This window comes from Mustela erminea, chromosome 2 (genome assembly GCF_009829155.1).
Source record: "Mustela erminea isolate mMusErm1 chromosome 2, mMusErm1.Pri, whole genome shotgun sequence".
NCBI classification, from domain to species: domain Eukaryota; kingdom Metazoa; phylum Chordata; class Mammalia; order Carnivora; family Mustelidae; genus Mustela; species Mustela erminea.
This window is the reverse complement of record NC_045615.1, coordinates 92,962,779-92,981,381: the sequence shown is the minus strand read 5'-3', so window position 1 is coordinate 92,981,381 and position 18,603 is coordinate 92,962,779. Positions and strand designations below refer to the sequence as shown.

Here is an 18,603-nt window from a genome sequence, read left to right as displayed (position 1 = left end):
TCTGGCAACTAACCACTTAAATTAATGAAATGAGTAATACTGGCTAAAGAAACAAGCACTTGGTGTCAGGGAACTGTTTATAATCATCGATCTGATGGGATCCTCCTCCTTGAGATGCATGGAAATAGTGAGTAGGGACCTGTCGACGTTCCCACATTGAACAACAGTGTGGGATTTCACCTGCTTTGTTCTGGTGGCTTTGGGATTTCTCAGCTCAGTGCCTTTGTTTATGCTAGTTTCCCTTCCTAGCACAAGCGTCCTCCAGTTCATTCCTCGCTCCACATTCATCCATTCTATCCTGCTCCAATTTCTCTTTCATTGGAAAAACCTTGGAGTGCTCCATCTACAGTCGATGCCTCATTCAGCTGAAAGAAGGCATTGAATAAATTTAGAACGCACTGCTTGAATGATACTGCCTAGAATGATGAGACGTTTGTCATCAACTATCTTGTTTTATAATTGCTTGGATACCTCTCCCTTCAAACAAGATTTGACACTCAGGGAAGGCCAGGATAACACCTTTGCATTTCCCACATCTCTGCACAGTGCCTCGCTTAGGAAAGACACACAGTAAATATTTGTTGACAAACTAATGAATGAACACAGAGGACTGAACTCAAACGACCAGTGTCATCAACAAGCTGGTGACGACCGTGTGTCATTCTCACCGTGAAGCTATGCTACCCCGTTCCTCCACTCTTTACTGTGGCTCTAATGCCAGGAAGGGGCCTGGGTGCATCTCATTAAGGGAAACATTAACTTTTTAACACGCATCCAAATGGTATAAACATCTGGGTGTGCTCAAGATAGACACATTCAATCTGCATTACCAACCGACTACAGAATGCCTGACAAGGCTTTTCAGTGTTTCTTTTTGCTTACAGAAGATCTCAGTCAACATTTGGATTCTTGTAAGCGTGGGGTGATGTAACTCCCTTGGCAGCACAAGGAGATCATATTTTTAGTTGCTCTTCTCAAGACCTGATATCGTCTACCTTGAACCCTGAGGACAAAATAGAACTCTTGCCTTTATGGAGGAGGAAAGGGAGGCTCACAGAGTGTAAAGGAGTTGCTCAAGGTCGCTTGGCTTGTTCTCGGCAGAGCAAACTCACAGTTTCTGTATCCTTCCTACTACCCATCTGAATACAATACAAATCAGACGGCTGTGCTATTTGAGCATCAGCTAGAGACCAAACCCTTCATTCTGGACTCTTTTAGACACTTTCTCTAAATTGGCTTGAGCCATTTTTATCTTCAGGTATTAAGTCTTGAACATCTCTGTCATGTAGGCTAATTCACAGGTGAGGAAGCTGTACCATATATAGGTTAAGATGGTTTGTTTGAGGCCAGTGATAACTAAGCCCATGCAGAAACCAGAGTTACCACCATTTGAGCTTTTAATTTGACATTTAATTCTGGCAGAGAAAAAAAAAAAAACATTTATTTCTCTCTGCTGTTGGTAGACCAGCCCCCCCTTGGGACCGATAACGGGCATTTATAATGAAAATTGTTACTCTATCTACTCACCCATCTGTGGAGGTGAAGCAAGGCAGGTGATAGGAAGACCCGGAGCTCCTGCTCCCGGCCCTGATCTGCCCCCGCAGGGCACTGAGCTTCCCTGCACAGACCTCTCCAGGTGCGTGGGGGGTTCCCGAGTGGTCGGGTGTGTACTGACAACCGAATTTTCAGCTTTAGGAATTAAGCAGCATGGCTGACTATTTTCCTTGCTTTCTGGGGTGATCCTCTGACCCTCAGCCCTCAAAACCTCCCAACGGGGTCTCTTCGTTGCCACTTGTAATGGTGGCAGCTGTGAGGCCACGAATGCTGATGCAGAGAGCTGTCTTTTGCTTCTTCTTATGATACCCATCTTTATGCTTCTGAGGGTCAATGAATTCTACACAGAAATGGAGAATGGTTCTCTTCATTGTTTTGCCTCTCTTGGGCCCTTAAACATCACAACCTGGGGATAGGGTCACAAAAGTCTCTTTAGAAAACAGCTTTTTCAGGGTGCCCGGGTGGCTTTAGTCAGTTAAGTGTCTGCCTTCGGCTCAGATCACGATCCCAAAGGCCCGGGATGGAATTTGGCATCAGGCTCTTTGCTCAGCAGGGAGCCTACTTCTCCCTCTGCCCTTGACTCCGCTAGTGTTGTCTCTCTCTCTCTCTCAAATAAATAAATAAAATCTTTTTATTTTATTTTATTTTATTTTATTTTTTTTTTAAATTAATTTTTTATTTTTTATAAACATATATTTTTATCCCCAGGGGTACAGGTCTGTGAATCACCAGGTTTACACACTTCACAGCACTCACCAAAGCACATACCCTCCCCAATGTCCATAATCCCACCCCCTTCTCCCAAACCCCCTCCCCCCAGCAACCCTCAGTTTGTTTTGTGAGATTAAGAGTCACTTATGGTTTGTCTCCCTCCCAATCCCATCTTGTTTCATTGATTCTTCTCCTACCCACTTAAGCCCCCATGTTGCATCACCACCTTAAAAAGATTTTATTTATTTATTTGCAGAGAGATAGAGAGAGAGCACAAGCAGGCAGAGCAGCAGGCAGAGAGAGAGAGAGGGAGAAGCAGGCTCTCCACTGAGCAGGGAGCCCAATGCAGGGCTTGATCTCAGGACCCTGAGATCATGACCTGAGCCGAAGGCAGCTGCTTAACTGACTCAGCCACCCGAAATAAATAAAATCTTGGAAAAAACCCCGCTCCTTCAGACTCTGTCCTCCCTGACTTGAGTACAATATGAAGACAAGTGGCTTGATGGGGACAGGTTCTTTATTCTTTATCATCTTCCCTGTATTCTTCATTTCTCCCTCTTCTTTCCCCAGACCCCTCCCAAAGTCTCCTACAACAAAAAATCATTCCTTGCTGTCCTTCAGCAAAACACCAAAAGAGTCTTTCGTACCAAGGCATGCAAATAACTGTTGGAAAAGGGTGACAGACCCTGTTCCTCAGATGAGCGGGCACCACACAAATGTGAAACCCCTCGCTCCTGCTGTTTTCAGAGTCGCACTCTGTGTCTTACCTCTTGACACACACGATCATATTTAATTCTCCCAACAATTTGGAAGGTGACACGATCATCCCAAATTTACAGAGAGGTAACTAAAACTCACAGAGATTAAGTGAAGGTGCAGGAACTTGCCCATGTCAGTTACACGTAAAATATCTGGGATTCCAACCCAGGTCTGACTGGCGCCTCAGCTGAGGCTCTTCTCCTGGGCATACTTGCTTTGGTGTTATGGAGTGGTGCAGCAGACTTTAGGATGCGTGACATTTGCTTGGCATGCTTGTTAAAAAAGCGAGTCACTGGACTCCATCCGAGGTCCCGGGGACTGTCATTACTGCAGGTGATTCAAACCCCGAAGCTCTGTTGTGAAGGATGTCTGTGGGGGGCGGGAGCAGAGCAGCCTCCGTTAAAGTAAATGGAGTGGGATCTTTATACCCTCGTTTTTGCTTGAGCGCATCCATCTGGGGCAAAGGTCACACCAATTGTTAACATCCGTGTTCTGGGGTGCATGTGGATGAACACAGCATTTCCCGAGGTCCCCAGCTCATCTGCTTCAGAATAGGGCATTTATTTAAAGATTGTGGATACCCCAGAACTCTCACAGATCCGCAGATCTGTGTGCTTTGAAGCCCAGGAACCTGCATTTTTACCATGCTCCGAGCTGGATATGATGCACAGTCAACACTAGACATAAAAACAAACAAACCAACCAACCAACCCAGAAACAGATTCAGTAAATAGCTCCTTCTATGCAGCTTCCAAAATTAGTCTGTGTTTCTGTGTTTCAGGGGTAAATAAATGGAAAAAGTATTACCAAAGGCATCTCCAGGTTTGATTTCAATTATATTTGTCATCCGGGCTGTGCCTACCTGGTCAAATCAATACAGCAGAGAGGGGAGGCATGAGAACATTATGAGAAATAGACGAAATCAGAGCATATCAGATTAATCCTTTTTTTTCCCCCTGGGTCCATGAAGTGTACATTTCCTAGTTGCTTTTCCCCATAGGCTTTCAAAGAAGATGCTGGGCCCAAAGTCCTGTGAGAATGCGGTTGATTGAAACTGCAAGAATATTGGAGCATAAGGGCTAGAATTAATTAGCATCCTTAAAACAGCAGCACTAGGCCCTTGAATTTTTGGAACATATGAATGGTAACTGTTGATTTCTCAACCCAAAGCAGAACATCTGTTCTTTTGCAGAGAGTCTAGCAAAGATTGCAAGGCAGAGTCAGGTGGGGGTAGTGTTGTCAGGATACGCCATTCGTATCAGAGCTGTCCATTTGGATTTATTATTAGACGGCACTCAGCATAATTGCTTTCTCAAGAATTTTTAGATGTCTGACACATACACTGTACATCTTGTGGGGTTTTATTGGGCCTTAATCCTCTGTAAAGTTATTCTAATCACAAATGCACACGCGAAGTATCCATAAAGTGTAACAATCTGTATTCAGAATTAATTTTTCATTAAACACAATTCATTAATTCCCATCAAGTCATACTCTTTGTCCTCTTGCCTGCCTGGATCTTTGGGGGATATAAGCGAGTTGGGGAAAAAAGAAAAGGTGCAGATGAAGGAAGGGAAAGGAGACAGATGACCTTCTTGTTTCTGAAGAAGTAAATGACTCTGCCCCAGAACAAGAGAACAGGAGGGGAGCAGCAAAGCCAATTTAACACCTAAAAATAAGCAGAATTATTAAAAATATTAAGCACAGAGACATCCAGTGCGTAATCCTACAAAAAGTGTCATCATGATTTTTTCATTCATGTATTTCCGTTTTAACTCAAGGAGTCAGAGAGACCTCGGGCACCGTCCCGTGTTACCACACACTCATTCCGCGATCGTGGGGCAAGGTGTTTAAATTTTGTATGTAAGGGGAGTTTACGTAAAATGGAAATAAGAGTTCCTTCCTTTCGGTGTTCCCGTGAGGATGAAAATAAAAAAAAAAATAGGAGCAAGGGCCTAGCAAAGTGCCTGATGTAGAGGGCGTTTGAAAATGCTGGTTACTTTTCTTCCTTCTCCTGTTTTCTAAGTGCTGTGCAGCTGATAGTTTTATGTTCAGACTTGATAGAATTGGATTATTTAGTTGCCGCTTCACTAAATTAATTGGAAAGTGAACAGCTGACTACATTAATTTTCTGTCTGGTGCTCTACAAACAAATACAGGTTCTTGTTGTTAGCTGAAGTGGGTGGAGATCCGTTCCGTGAGGACCGAGGAGCAAGGTGATGCTTGAAAAACAGACTCATTTTCATTTTTATTCAATAGGTTATGTTTTGTATCCCCTGGTAATAGAAATGAAAAATCAAAATATTGTGGCATTCTCTTTCGTTGCACATTCTGCCACATTTTGGGATACTTGAGGCATCCTTCAGAGTCTGCGTGGGGGAGAGGGCTTAGCAATGGGAGGTGTGACCTGGGGGCAGGTGCCCATACGGTCTTAGCTTCTGCTTCTTGTTTTGGGATGCCTCTGCTTCCTTTCAACTGCTGAGATTTTGATAGGCTTTGAAAACATTAAAAATGCCTCTCCATTAGTATTTTCAAATTTTGCAAACTATAGAATTTATTATAAGGTATATAAGGGGGCCTATTGAGTGGAAAATGAAAGGAGAGATCAACAGCCAGATTTAGATCGTTTGAGTCATTACAAACTTGGTTTTTTCCGGTTTATACCTTAATGGCTTGATTTCTAGTTACCTCAAGTTGGCTCGATGGTGAGTGATTAACGCTGTGTGTGTATAGCTAGCACCTCTGGCTTTTCTAACAGGCTTCCAAATTATGCCATTTGTTAACTAAATTAATTCAGCCTGGTGATTTTATTTCTCCAGCCTCCTTCACTGGTGAGTGCTGTCTCTGTGATAGGGAATGCTTGTAAGATTTTAGATTTCACCTGGCAACTGTTAGCTGCAATTTCTCTTATCCGCTTTGTCATTATCACCTTGACACTAGGAATCGGAATTCCTATATAGCAGGAAGAGAGATTAGATTTAAAAATAAAAGTTAAATAACATTTTATATTTTCGGCTTTCACAGAAGATTCCCAAAACACTTTTCAAGGATTCCTCATGCCTTAATCTCAGGTAAGAGAGAGCTACATTCTTATAAGATAAAATAATACTGTATGTTAGCTGTAGACTTTGAACAGTAACTTTCTGTTTTCTTTCCCTTCTATAAGGATGAAATAGAGACAGTGGTGCTTCCAGAGTAAGTGACAGAAATGAAATGAGCACTAAGATTAGGAATCAACACTCTGGTCTGCCACAGGAAATAGACCAACGAGTTATGAAATGATCAAGTCTGGGTTTTTCTGTATTGGTACCTATCATCGATCTGACTGTCTGTCTATCAATCATTTATCAGAGAGCCAAGATTTTGGTAAAGTCCATGCTGGTTGCTAGGGAAGCTCTGATGGATATTGCAGTAATATTAGACTTAGAAGATGTTGAAAAAAAATCTAAATATTAAAAAGAAATAGAGGGTGGCTGTATTGGTTCAGATAACTTGGCAGTAAAAACAAATCCATTCCCATGGTTCCTTTTTCCTGTGCTCCCTTGCACAAGGTACAGTGTTCTCCTGGCAGGTTGGTTTTTTGAGTCGATGCCAGAAGGAAGACACACAGGTGTCACAAGTGTATTTTATTTTTTCCGGAGCCTCAAAAGGAAATCTCAGGTAGTTTTCGTTAGGAAATGGTATTCATTGCTGAACTGCAAATTAGATTGCAACTGCTTTGGGCATTCTTAGTAAATTATATAGCTAAAACCTGGAGCTATACTAAACCCTTTGAATTTAATTTGACTGCTGGCAGCCATCAATGGTTAAAAGATTTCAGAAAACCTGAATGCTAATGCTTGAATGTGCTGGTAGGGGATGTTATAGGAAAGATAGGTGGCTCAGGGTGCCAAATAAAACACTGGCCTTTTACAGACTATTCAAAAACTAATACAATAAAAATGAATATACTGCATAATATCACCAGTAGCGCTAATGTAATCAAGGCCCACACAGCCTTATGAGGCACAAGTTCATTTTCCACCTTCTGAGTTATTACTAGTACAATTTACCTCTCTCTACACTGCAGTCTTTATTCTGGGAAGACTTGTCTCTCCCTGTATTGCTGGCCTGTGTCCTTTTGCATGCTAATGCAATATTCTGCTCTAACCTGACCGCAACAGATTAGCAAGTATCTCGGACTCCCTTTGTTGCCTAATGCGATGTCAGTCGAGCAGGGAACCTGACGTTTGTCTTAAACAGTCCTAAGCATTTTTCATATGAAATTCAATTAAACTATTTCCTAGTCTAAGTGTCTGTTCAGTTTCTCACCTTTCAGCAAAATGAAGTTTTCCTTCCTGTGAAAATACTTAAAAGCAAGCAATTGGAGGCAGGAGGGAGAAGGAAGAGTTGGGGCGGGGGGGGGGGGGGGGGGTGGTGGAGAGCGAACCATGCTGTTTGGCGCAGTCAGCTAATTGTTTCAGCCTTTGTTTTTCTGTTCCCCTTGAAGATGAGCTGTATTTTAATTACTGCATAAAAGATTTGTCTTGATTAGATGGCTAGGAGGTGTCAGTGCTTCTGAAAGCGATGAAAATGCATAGAGAAGGGGAAGGAGGCAAGGAAAACTGGATTCATTTTGGAAACTTCCTAGGCTTCCGTGGTCCTTCCTCTGCCCTAACCACCATGCACCTCATTTCCGTGCGGCTCCATTTCGGGAACAAACAGAGCTGTGGGATATTTGATGACACGGCGGTCTGAAACAGGATCCTCTTGGCTCGGAATGAGGAATGTGTGGATGAGAGTTTTGCCCGGAAAGACATTAGGCAAAACCTCTCTGTGTTAATGCGGTGAGAGGTAACCGCCACGCAGCATCCGGGACTTGCTGCTCTGTTTCCTGAGATTGGAAAGAGAGCACAGCTGGCCAGCCAAGGTTTAGACACTGGGTAGGCGATGTGGGTATCAAGATAAATAAGGCTAAAACCTGTACTGGCAGGGCTCATAACCAGTGGGGAGGTGGGGGAGACAAATAAATGGACGCCTTGCTGCATGGAAATTCTCTTAGAGCATTCAGAGGTGCTCCAGGAGGACAGAAGATGCAACGCCCAAGGTCACCAGTGGGGCGTGGGTTGGGTAAGCCTTCTTGGAGAAGGTCATACTTGTGCGGACTTGTGGGACAAGTGATGAGGGGAAGGGACGGCCTGTGAGGTGCTCACAAATTTAGTAACAAGTTGGTTACTGGTAACATCAGTGAGGTCAGTTGAGGCAACTTGTGAGGGAAACAGGTTGTCCACCTTGGAAGAGAGAAAGGGCAGCAAAGGAACTCTTATAGTGGTGTTTTTTTTTTTTTTTTTTTTTTTTTTTTTTTTTGAGACGTTTACTTGTAGAGCAAAGGAGCAAGATAGATCCCTAATTAGAATGTTTTCAGTGTAGGCTTGCATGTACAGCAAAGAAAATCGTTGATACCTGGATATTTCTGGCCCTGAAGTATTGCTATTAAAGAAAAACCAGACTCCATTAACTGTATATTTTTCAGGTAGCTAACGCAATTAATGACCTCAGAAGACCATTGCTCAATTCCTAATTTTTCGTTTGCTCTGTAACACAGCCTTGTAAGGGGAATATTCCTCACAGGGAATCTATGAAATTGTCTTCTCTTTACTCTGGACATTTTTTGACTTTTTAAAATTAGCACAGATCTAGAACTTACTTTAGTTGAATACATTGGTTTAAAATAAGTGTCTAAGATATAAATGAGTCCAGCTTCACATAATAGCTAAAGAAGCAGTAGACATTTAACCTATGGTGAGATTTAATTGCATAAAGAGTGCTTTTTTTTAAACATGCAAAACACTTTGATTCATTTATTTTTTTAAATGATAATTTCCAACTTCTTTATAAAAGTCAGTATGAGACCCACAAATACCGTATTTTCTCCTTGTTTTCTTTTTATTATTAAACTGCATAACATTTTCAGTGCTCTCAATGAAAGGGATTTTCAAATCTGGGTTGTGTTAGAGGAATAAACATAGCTGTCCGTTCTCCACCAAGTTAATTTTGCACGGTGAGGGAGGAATGCAGGAACTTGGGGACTTAAGTGTCTTTGTGTGTAAGAATCAGCTCTTGGCTGGACACTGAGTTCAGGTTGATTCTGGGCTAAGTATACATGTACACTTTGGAGTTTAAGCTTTCAGCATTCAGGACCACTGCCAAGTGGAAATGAGGAAAAAGAGTAAGGAAAGTGTTAAAAATAAAAAAAAGAATGTTGCCATCTCTGGAAAAATTTGCATCATAAAATGGCATCATATTTTTATCGTGGCAGGAATAATTTCCCTATCATTGCCACTGGAGTTTGTTTTACTAAAAGTAAGTGATTATTCAATGCCTGATGAATATGCTATCCATACATGGTCATTCATATTTATTTATTTATTCATTTTCAATCCTACTTCTTCAACTTTTTGGTTTTAAAAACTGGCAGGGACATTTTGAGGTCTAGTAAGATCAATAAATGTTGAAGCTAAATTTTAGAGTTGTGGGAATACTGTGAAAAGTTTGATTAGATTGTTTCTAGATAGAAAAATATACATTTGTCTTTTTAAAAAATTTACTCAAATTTGGAAAAAAATTACCCACAAATTGGGAAATGAATGTCAGAAATCATCGTGCAATGTTCTAATGTGCTAGGTCTCCTTCCTTGTGTCTCGTGTGGGAGACATTGAGATAGTGACTATGAGGCTTGATTTGAAGTAGTCACATACACGGAAGAAAGCCACTAGACCTTCAGACACCCATGGGAGAGCCCAATTATTTAAAGAACATCTGAGTCAGAAAGCAAATACATGGGACAAGAAAGATCAAAGTCGGTAACCTTTTCTGAAATTTTCTGTATTTTTATATTAATTTTTATGAAGCTAAGAAGCTTCTTGAACTTACTTAAATGGGGATCACTGAGGATGATTGTTCAGGCTTGTCCTTCAACTTGGTGACATCGATTCACAAATTCAAAATAAAAGGAGTATAATTTGTTGAAAATCAGCAAATCATGAATCAGTTTGTCCTCAGAATGCCTAGTATTTTCTTCTGTTGCAGTGACAATGAAATGTTTTCCTCAGAGAGAGACAGAAATTATGTACAAACTAGGTGAAGAAAATCTTATCACTTGCAAAAGGAAAGACCAGAAAGTTCTTATTGAAAAGTCTAGAAGAGGCAATTTGAATCTCCTACTAAGGGGACAGATTTTAACCTGTTATCCAGTGCAATAGAAGATATTTAAAGCTATGCCATACATCTGGTATTAGAATCTGCTCCCTGAGCCTGCCTTATTGCTGGCTGTTATTCAATAAAGCATAAAAGAGTTTTAGTTCAATTTATCTTACTCGTATTTGTTGTGGGGGAAAAAAGCCATATGAACCACCAATTTAAATTTATAGTTATTTCACAAAAGACGGAGGCTTGAAAGAATCTTAAAAAGTTAATGCAGTTAACATCCCTGTCAGTCAATTTATGATACTCCCTCAAAGAAAAGCAGTTTTAGAGAAATGATATTTCTCATAAGGTCTGAAAAGGCCTGTCTTAACTTTCTTAATTTCAAATTTAAAATGAGATATGTGGACATATGGAGTGTCAGAGGCATCTGTTAAATCAAATCATGGACATTGCGAGGGTTTATGTATGTGTGTAAATATGCACGAGTGTAGAATTTCTGTGGATTATACTGACTAACGAAAGGTCACGGAAGGACACGTTTTCCTTCCAAGCTTTAGAAAGCTAGTAATTTTAGGCTATTGAATTTCATGTTAATTGCATATTGCCTAAATAGATCGATCTGGTAAATGGAATTGTAATTACTATAAAAACACATATTTGGAAATTTTAATTTGATAGTTTAGTAGGACAGTATGACCAAGAGAGATGAGTTCATTGTTTATTCTGTGTACACAGGGTTCAGGTAGGGCCGAAATGGCGTATTACGTGGATCGAATTTTGTAAGTGAAATAAACTCTGGTAAACATGTTGTCAAGTAAATGGAATTTTTTAGACGAAGAGCATTTAAGGAATATTTAGGACCCATATCAGGAGACAGTTGCATGTCTGTGCTCCAATTCAGCCAGATCTTGATTAATCAGAAACCAATTCTCCCGACTAAGAATTACTCAGGGCTGCCTCTGCTGCTGGTCATTTCACTTCTTATTAGCATAATCCTCAAGCATATGGAAGGGAGTTGGGAGATAAAACTCAAATCAGCTTTGTTCCTTGCTAACAACTCTGGCAAACTGTTGACACTTCTGGCTAAAATGAAGTTTGGGTATTCTCGGTGGATTTTTATTATTTGTACTGTCCTTGTCTCCACAGATAATCAACAGCTCACTGCATAATATATAGCAGATGCAACCTGCCTCGTTCTTTTGAATGAGTAATCAGAGGTAATGCAAATTAACACCTTCACCTCAGAAAAAAAAATACTTTAGAATTCACCCAGTTCAGTAAATAGAAGAAGTAATCTTAATCATAGGGTTGTAATGATAAAGGATTGAGAGAAAAAACAAGGCATTTTCCTCCTGCTTTTTCAGTAGAAAATATACATCCTAATTATCTTCAATATCTACCGAGAGAGGGCAATTCAAGTTGGGTTGACCCTACATTTCAATGAAATTGAATAAGAAAAAACAACTCAAGTTAATTCTCTCCTCCCTTCTTTCCTCTTTCCCAGTAGTTGTGCTGGTAATTAATATTGGGGAATATTTGTTTGAAATTTAGAAGTAGTAATTAAAAAGCTTCATTTCATTTTTTTAAATTTACATAGTCCAAATTTGTTGTATAAACTTCAGAAGCCACAATAAAATATAAACACATTGGGGAAATTCTTACTTTTGTTTACTTATTTTTTTATGATCTCTTTCCCAAATGGAATCATATAGTTCATACTGCTTCATAATCTTCCCCCCACTCCCGTTAAGGTATTATGTTATTAAGTATCCTTCCACAATACAACTTTTAAATGGTGTGTAGCATTCATGCTAGTATACTAGGGTTTATTCAGTTCCCTAATGCTAGCTAGGTATTGGATTGTTTCCAGTTTTTTACCACTCTAAACAAATATCCTTTATAGCTAGATCTTTGCACAAATCCATATATATATGTATCATATATACATGAAAGGTATTGCCAAGTTGTCCTTCAGAACAGTTACACCTATTGATAATCTATGCTTGTGATAATTTATTATTTATTTATTTATTTCTAAGATTCATTTATTTTAGAGAGGGGGACGGGCAGAGGGAGAGAAGGGGGGAGAAGCAGACTCCCTGCTGAACACGGAGCCCCAGGAGACGCTCGATCTCAGGACCCTGAGATCATGACCTGAGCCACCCAGGTGCCCCTATGTTTGTGATAATTTAAAGATAGGCCTAAATCATGGGGCAAAGGTTTCTATATGGGTTGTTGTTTGAACTCAACAAATAAACATAAACTTATCCGTGTAGACACAGCCCTGATGGCTGTGGTACTGAGTGACACCTGCCTCCTCCCTTAGATCTTTCCTAGCGTTTTCACACCTCAAGAATATACCTGGTTTTCTTCTGGGGTTTGGTGGAATCTGTTTGGCATTCAGGGGAGGTGTAAGGCCCCCTGCAGAGATGGGTTACTCTAGGTCTAACACCTGTTCTCTACCTGCTCACTCTTCCAAGGTGAGAGATTCTTTTCATTTCTTTGAAATAATAGAATTTTTGTGTGTGGTATGCAAGACCGCAAACCCTGATCATGGAGTTCCAGAGACCTATGAGGGCTGTTAGGGGAAACTTGTCACTGCAGATGGATCATATGGAGAGAGACACATGTTAGAGGTCTTGCAGGTATGGTTTTAACTACCACAAGGCCTGTCTAGTGGTTCAGGAGTCCCCTGCTTTGGTGCCTAGAGATGGGAGCCTTTTCTATATCATGACTGCCTTTTGAGCAGGGAAAAATTTCCACTCTAAGTGGGGAAGCTGAAAGGTACAGAAAATCTTTATTTAAAAAAAAACACTAAATGTAAACTATATTCTAGAATATTGTGGTTTAATCAATAACATTAATAGATACCAGAAACCTCACCTCCTATTCACAGAGTCAGCTTCTGTGAAGTCTTGTTTAGAGCTCTGTTTCTAGCATCTCTACTCTCCCCATCGACCCATCGACTGTAATGGCTTTTAGGCTTGCATTCTAAGGACAAAACAGACCACAGATTGTAGAGGATTATAAAACTGGGATTTCCTGGCCAGGGATTATAAAACTTCTATTTTAGGGCACTTTGTTCATAGGCACTCTCTAATCTTATCTACCCATACTCCTTCCTATCACAAGCTAAGAAAAACTTATGCCCAGGATACATCTCATGACTCCCAAAAGGGTCTGTGGTCATTACACATTTTAGGCTGTAGGTCAAAAGAGTATTAGAAAGCTGTGTTATGGGGGCATCTCGGTGGATCAGTTGGTTAAGCGTCTGACTTTTGATTTTGGCTTAGGTCATGATCTTAGGGTGGCAAGATTGAGCCCCCTGTCAGGCAATGCACTGGGCATGGAGCCTTAAGATTCTCTCTCACCCTCTGCCCCTTCCTCCCCCTCTCACCCTCCCTCTCAAAAGAAAGAAAAGAAAAAGAAAGCTGTGTTATGGACCAAAAATTTTTCTTCTAGACTGGGAAGCATATATATAAAAACAGACGGTGAAATGCTTATTTAATTAGTAAGATAAGCAAACATTCTGATACCTACCTCTTCTCCTTCTTCTTTCTAACTTTAATAATTTAGGATTTAGAAAATCTTTTTATCAAAAATTAAAAAAGAAAGTTTGTTCTTTATGTGACTATCTACCTATAGTAACCAATGTCTTGGATTTTTCAGTGTTAATTTCAAAAATACCTTTCTCTCGGTCTCCACTGTATTAAATATAAAAATGTTTTTAGGTCATAAATCATACTTTTTGTTTCAAGAAATGTGATCACCATATTTATGGTCAAAATACTATTCCCATCCCCCCCCCCCTTTTTTTATAGTCCTTTGTCTTCACCTTGAGAGTATACTTACTGCTATTCCCTGTCTCTTTGGGACAGATAGACTTGGGCAAGCACCCAAAAAGAACAATTTTGGATTCATAGAATGAGTCCTTTCATACAGAACTTATTCTCAGGTTTCAAGTTTTGTTTTTCGGTGGTGCATTGTAAACCCGGGTGAACAGTAAGAAAAGAAGACAACCCGTGTGTGCCCTAACTGTTAGATACCATCAATAACGGGGTGAGTTAGTTTTCTACTTGTGTCCATTGGCCTCTGGACTCAGAGGGAAGTCATGTGTGAAGGATGCTCTCCAGCCCCACAGCTACCCGTGGGAATCATCGTAAAGCAGTCTGCCAGAAGGAATGTGTGAGCAAATGACAAACGGTACCTGACTCCAGGGGAAAATAGACTTTGGGAAGCTTTTAATGCCAAGCTTTATAATGTTTAGGATGAAATACTGCATCAGATTTCTCATGAGGATGGAAACGACCTCAGATCAGTTTAACAAAGCATTTTCCAGCAGAAGAGAACATGCTTGAATAGAAACAGAAAATAAGCTAGTACTTGGAGCGTACAGAGGGCTTCTTTGTCTACCTGTTGCTGGCCCTCCCTGTTCTTTCATCCTGACTCCCGTTCTCTAACTCCCAGTCATGTTCACTTAAAAAAAAAAAAAAAAAGTCTGTATGGATTTTCTGAGTTAGTCCTGAGAACAAATATTCTGCCCCACTGAACTCAAAAGTACCCTCATGATTGTCAGGCCATGTGTCCCATTTTTTTGGTTCAGGAGACGTGGACACCACCATTATATCCAATCGGTCATCAGTCCCTTTGTTTACTTTCTTTTAAAGTATATCTCATCTCTGTCCTGTTCTCCACCCTGTTCTCATTTGTCACCATCTTAACTTGGACCCTCATTTTCTGCCTGGATGAATGCCATTCCTTTTTTAAAAAATTTTTACTTATTTTTTACGAATGCCATTCTTTCCTCCCCATTTCCATCCAGACCGATGAGAATAGGAATGGTGGACTATAGGCAAGAGATATTTTCAAGGTAAAATTCACATGACTGGGCGCCTGGGTGGCTCAGTGGGTTAAGCCGCTGCCTTCGGCTCAGGTCATGATCTCAGGGTCCTGGGATCGAGTCCCGCATCGGGTTCTCTGCTCCACGGGGAGCCTGCTTCCTCCTCTCTCTCTCTCTGCCTGTCTCTCTGCCTACTTGTGATCTCTCTGTGTCAAATGAATAAATAAAATCTTTAAAAAAAAATAAAATTCACATGACTTAGTATTGGATATGGGGATGAAGGCATCAGTTATAATTCTTAAAGGATTCCAGTCTCATCTGGGTGACCATCTGTCAGGCATGTAGAGAAGAATCCTGCTTTTGATGACTTAAGGCATTCCACTACCATTTTAATTGCTTAATATAATTTAATCTAAGACTCTGATTCTAAGGATCTTCCCCCCAGTTGTGGCCTGCTCTGAAGTCTGTCTACAATGATCTCTGTGGCATTTTTCTTTGTTTTGACACAAAAGCCATACAAAATGAGGAAGTAGGACTAGTTGTATGCAAAGTATATTCTACAAATTTCTGACTTGTGTTGTTAGGAAATAAGTAGTTATGTATCTGTCCACTCATCTATCTTTTCTCTAATTCGTAATTATATTATTAATTCCTAGAATTAAGGGATCTTTTCACATCTTTTGTTTCTTCTTATGTCTCATGAATGTTACATGATGAGAGGAAAAAGAGCTATAATAAATATTATTGATCAGTACTCAGTAATGAGGAAGGGAAAACACTGAGGATTCAAGATTTATTTATTTTTAAAGTTATCCCTGTGAATTAATTGACTTAATGTTACTTTTCCCTGTTTGGGATTTTCTATTGATGTGTAGATAAGAGACCTTTTGATGTATTCAGTGAAAAATTGTGACGAAAGAAGGGGAGAAAAAGTCATGTGTTAAGGCTTCTTTAAGAGCATTCCAGAATCTATCTTCTCCTGGTTATTTATGTGGCTGAGGTTGATGACCCTGAAATTAGAGCAGATTAGGTTTCATTGGCTTCAATCAACTTTTATATGATGAGAATGTTTTCAAAATAGCCCAATCTGAAGAAAACATGACCAAGAAGCCAGCTTATTTTAAGGTCTAAACTATACTGAGCTGCACTTTTAGAAAAGTTAATCATTTTTCATGGAGTTTACTTTTTCCATTGTAAAAGTAATACATGCTCATTACAAAAAATTTAGAAATATAAAATAGAAGGAGTGAAAAGTTTCACCTGTACTCCAGCTACCGAAAAGTAAGTAGAGCCAGCCTTTCAGTGGGAGATGGTAGCTATCCAGTGCCCTTGGATAAATATATATATGATCCTTTTAGTATGATTTTTATACCTGTTATTTCCATGACAACTTTTAAATGGCTTCCTGATACCACATTTAATTGCCACAAATAATCTGTACAATATACTTACTTGTTGGGCATTTAGGAGATATTCTACTTTTTGTTATCTTAGATAATGTAATGAGCATCTTTGAACTTTTCTAGTAATTAGGATTAATTTCTTAAGCTTGATGATGCAAAGTGAATGTCCTTAAAGCTCGTTACACATTTAGCCAAATTAGTTTTAGATGTTCTTCCATTGGCATATGTATCTTTTTCCTCTAACTTTATTAGGGCAGAGTCATCTTAGTTAAAAAGATATTAATGTTACAGGCCAAAAACTGTCTTAAATTTAGTTGTTCTTGATTTCTAGCAATGCTTACAGTTTTCTGGTGCTCATTATTACTTGCTTGTTGAGTGTTCTGTTCTGTGAATTATTTGCATGTATCTTTTGGCTACTTATCAACTCCAAGCTCACTGGTTTCATTTTATACAGAACTGATTGGTACACGGTGTTGAACACTAATCTTTATTATACGTATTTTGAATTATTGCCTATTGTTTCCCTTTTGGTTTGGGTTATTTTTATCTTAACATGCAACATTTTAAACTTCTATATAGTAAAACTGTAATTCCTCATCTTTCTTGTCAACTAAAAAAAATTCCAGTTTGAGCCAGGAGATTTACCTTCCTCCCCAAACATTGACCTCTACCAATCAACTGAAGATTTAAATAAGAATATAATTTACATTTTTAAAATAAGAAACAAAAATCTTGGGAAAATTTTGGGGGAAAATATTTATGACTATTTTGCTTTATGGTTACAATGAAACATCCAGGAAAAAGATTTGTGATTTAATTTTTTTATTTCCCCAACCAGGGGCTAGGTTTCATGATGTTTTACCTACAGGAATTATGCCTTACAACAGCGGTTCTTAACCGGGGGCAATTCTGTCCCCAAGGGACATTTGATAATGTCTGGAGACATTTTTGATTGTCACTACCTGGAGGGAGTCATGCTGTTGGCATCCAGTAGGTAGAGCCCAGGGAAGCTGCTAAGCATCCTACAGTGCACACAACAAATAATTATCCAGCTCAAAATGTCAGTAGTGCTGCTGGGGAGAAATCCTGCCACAGACTTGGTGCTAGTTGAAATGATTATTTCTACTATATGAGTGGGAGGGAAATTTCTACTATATGAGTGGGAGATAAATTTAATGTCAAATAACTCAAAATTCACCATTTCTTTTTCTCTTTTTAATGAGTAGAGTCCATTATTTTCCACTTTGTTTTCCTCAAGAGTTTTAATGACTTCCTTTACTCCCCATCAGAAAATTGTCCACCATAGGGAAGGGGATGCATATATGGGGATGGTGGTTAACCCTCCTTTCTGTGTTAATTTTCCTGCAGTGGGGACCAGACTATGGACAAGTTCTGGGCCATGTGTGATCTCTGCTTTCCCTCTTTCCATCCTTTTCTTGTCTGGAGTGGATAACCTGGAAAGCAAGATATTAAACATCTTGAATGTGATCTGTTTGCACGAAACTGAGAGACATGGCCCTGGGTTTGTGGAGTGCTAGTACTTCCGGGCTGCCTCAAGTCAGGCTGAATGAAGGGAAAGGGGTAAGGAAGGTTGTCTCAGTCAGGTTTCTTGAGGGGAAACCTACATTCAAGTTTGGGAGCATCTGTGCCAATATAAAATCCAGAAATAGGAATGAAATAAATAGTAAATGCTAAATAGAAATAGAAATGGGGAGTTAAATGAAAGCAGAATTGTAGTACAGAAGTTGTTACAAGCTGCATCTAGGCTAGCTCTTCACTCAGAAAACAGGGCAACAGCCTTTATTTAAGTATATTTCTACTGTGCACGAGTCTCATTTATATTATGTAAAAACCAACCGTCTAGCCACCAAACAAGCAAGCAAACAAAACTCGTTCTTTTTGCAATTAAAATCTCGAGAAAAATTTAAATAAATTTAAATAAAATTAAATTGAATTCTTTGTTGTCGGACTTCCAGAGTCTTTTTTTTTTTCCCCAGAATCTTTGATAGGACAGTTTGCTCTGGGAACCTAGATAGAGGGCTGAGAGACTCCTGCTTTCTACACTATCCTACTTGAGAGTCCTTGTGTTTCACCAGGCATCTTACAGAGCTGGTGTTGCACAGGGGCTTTTCATCCCCAGTTGCAGATTTG

At 39.7% G+C, this 18,603-nt stretch overlaps 2 long non-coding RNA genes across 2 annotated transcripts in view; both read left to right on the top strand.

The window, feature by feature from the left end:
* Window positions 1-9,344, top strand: part of LOC116583522 — a 42,054-nt gene extending 32,710 nt beyond the window's left edge. The window contains exons 3-4 of the long non-coding RNA XR_004282755.1: window positions 6,049-6,095; window positions 9,323-9,344. This is a non-coding gene — a long non-coding RNA (uncharacterized LOC116583522). The remainder of the gene's footprint in view (window positions 1-6,048; window positions 6,096-9,322) is intronic.
* Window positions 9,345-11,384: 2,040 nt separating this feature from the next.
* LOC116583525 overlaps window positions 11,385-18,603 on the top strand; it is an 89,014-nt gene continuing 81,795 nt past the window's right edge. The window contains exon 1 of the long non-coding RNA XR_004282765.1: window positions 11,385-11,426. This is a non-coding gene — a long non-coding RNA (uncharacterized LOC116583525). The remainder of the gene's footprint in view (window positions 11,427-18,603) is intronic.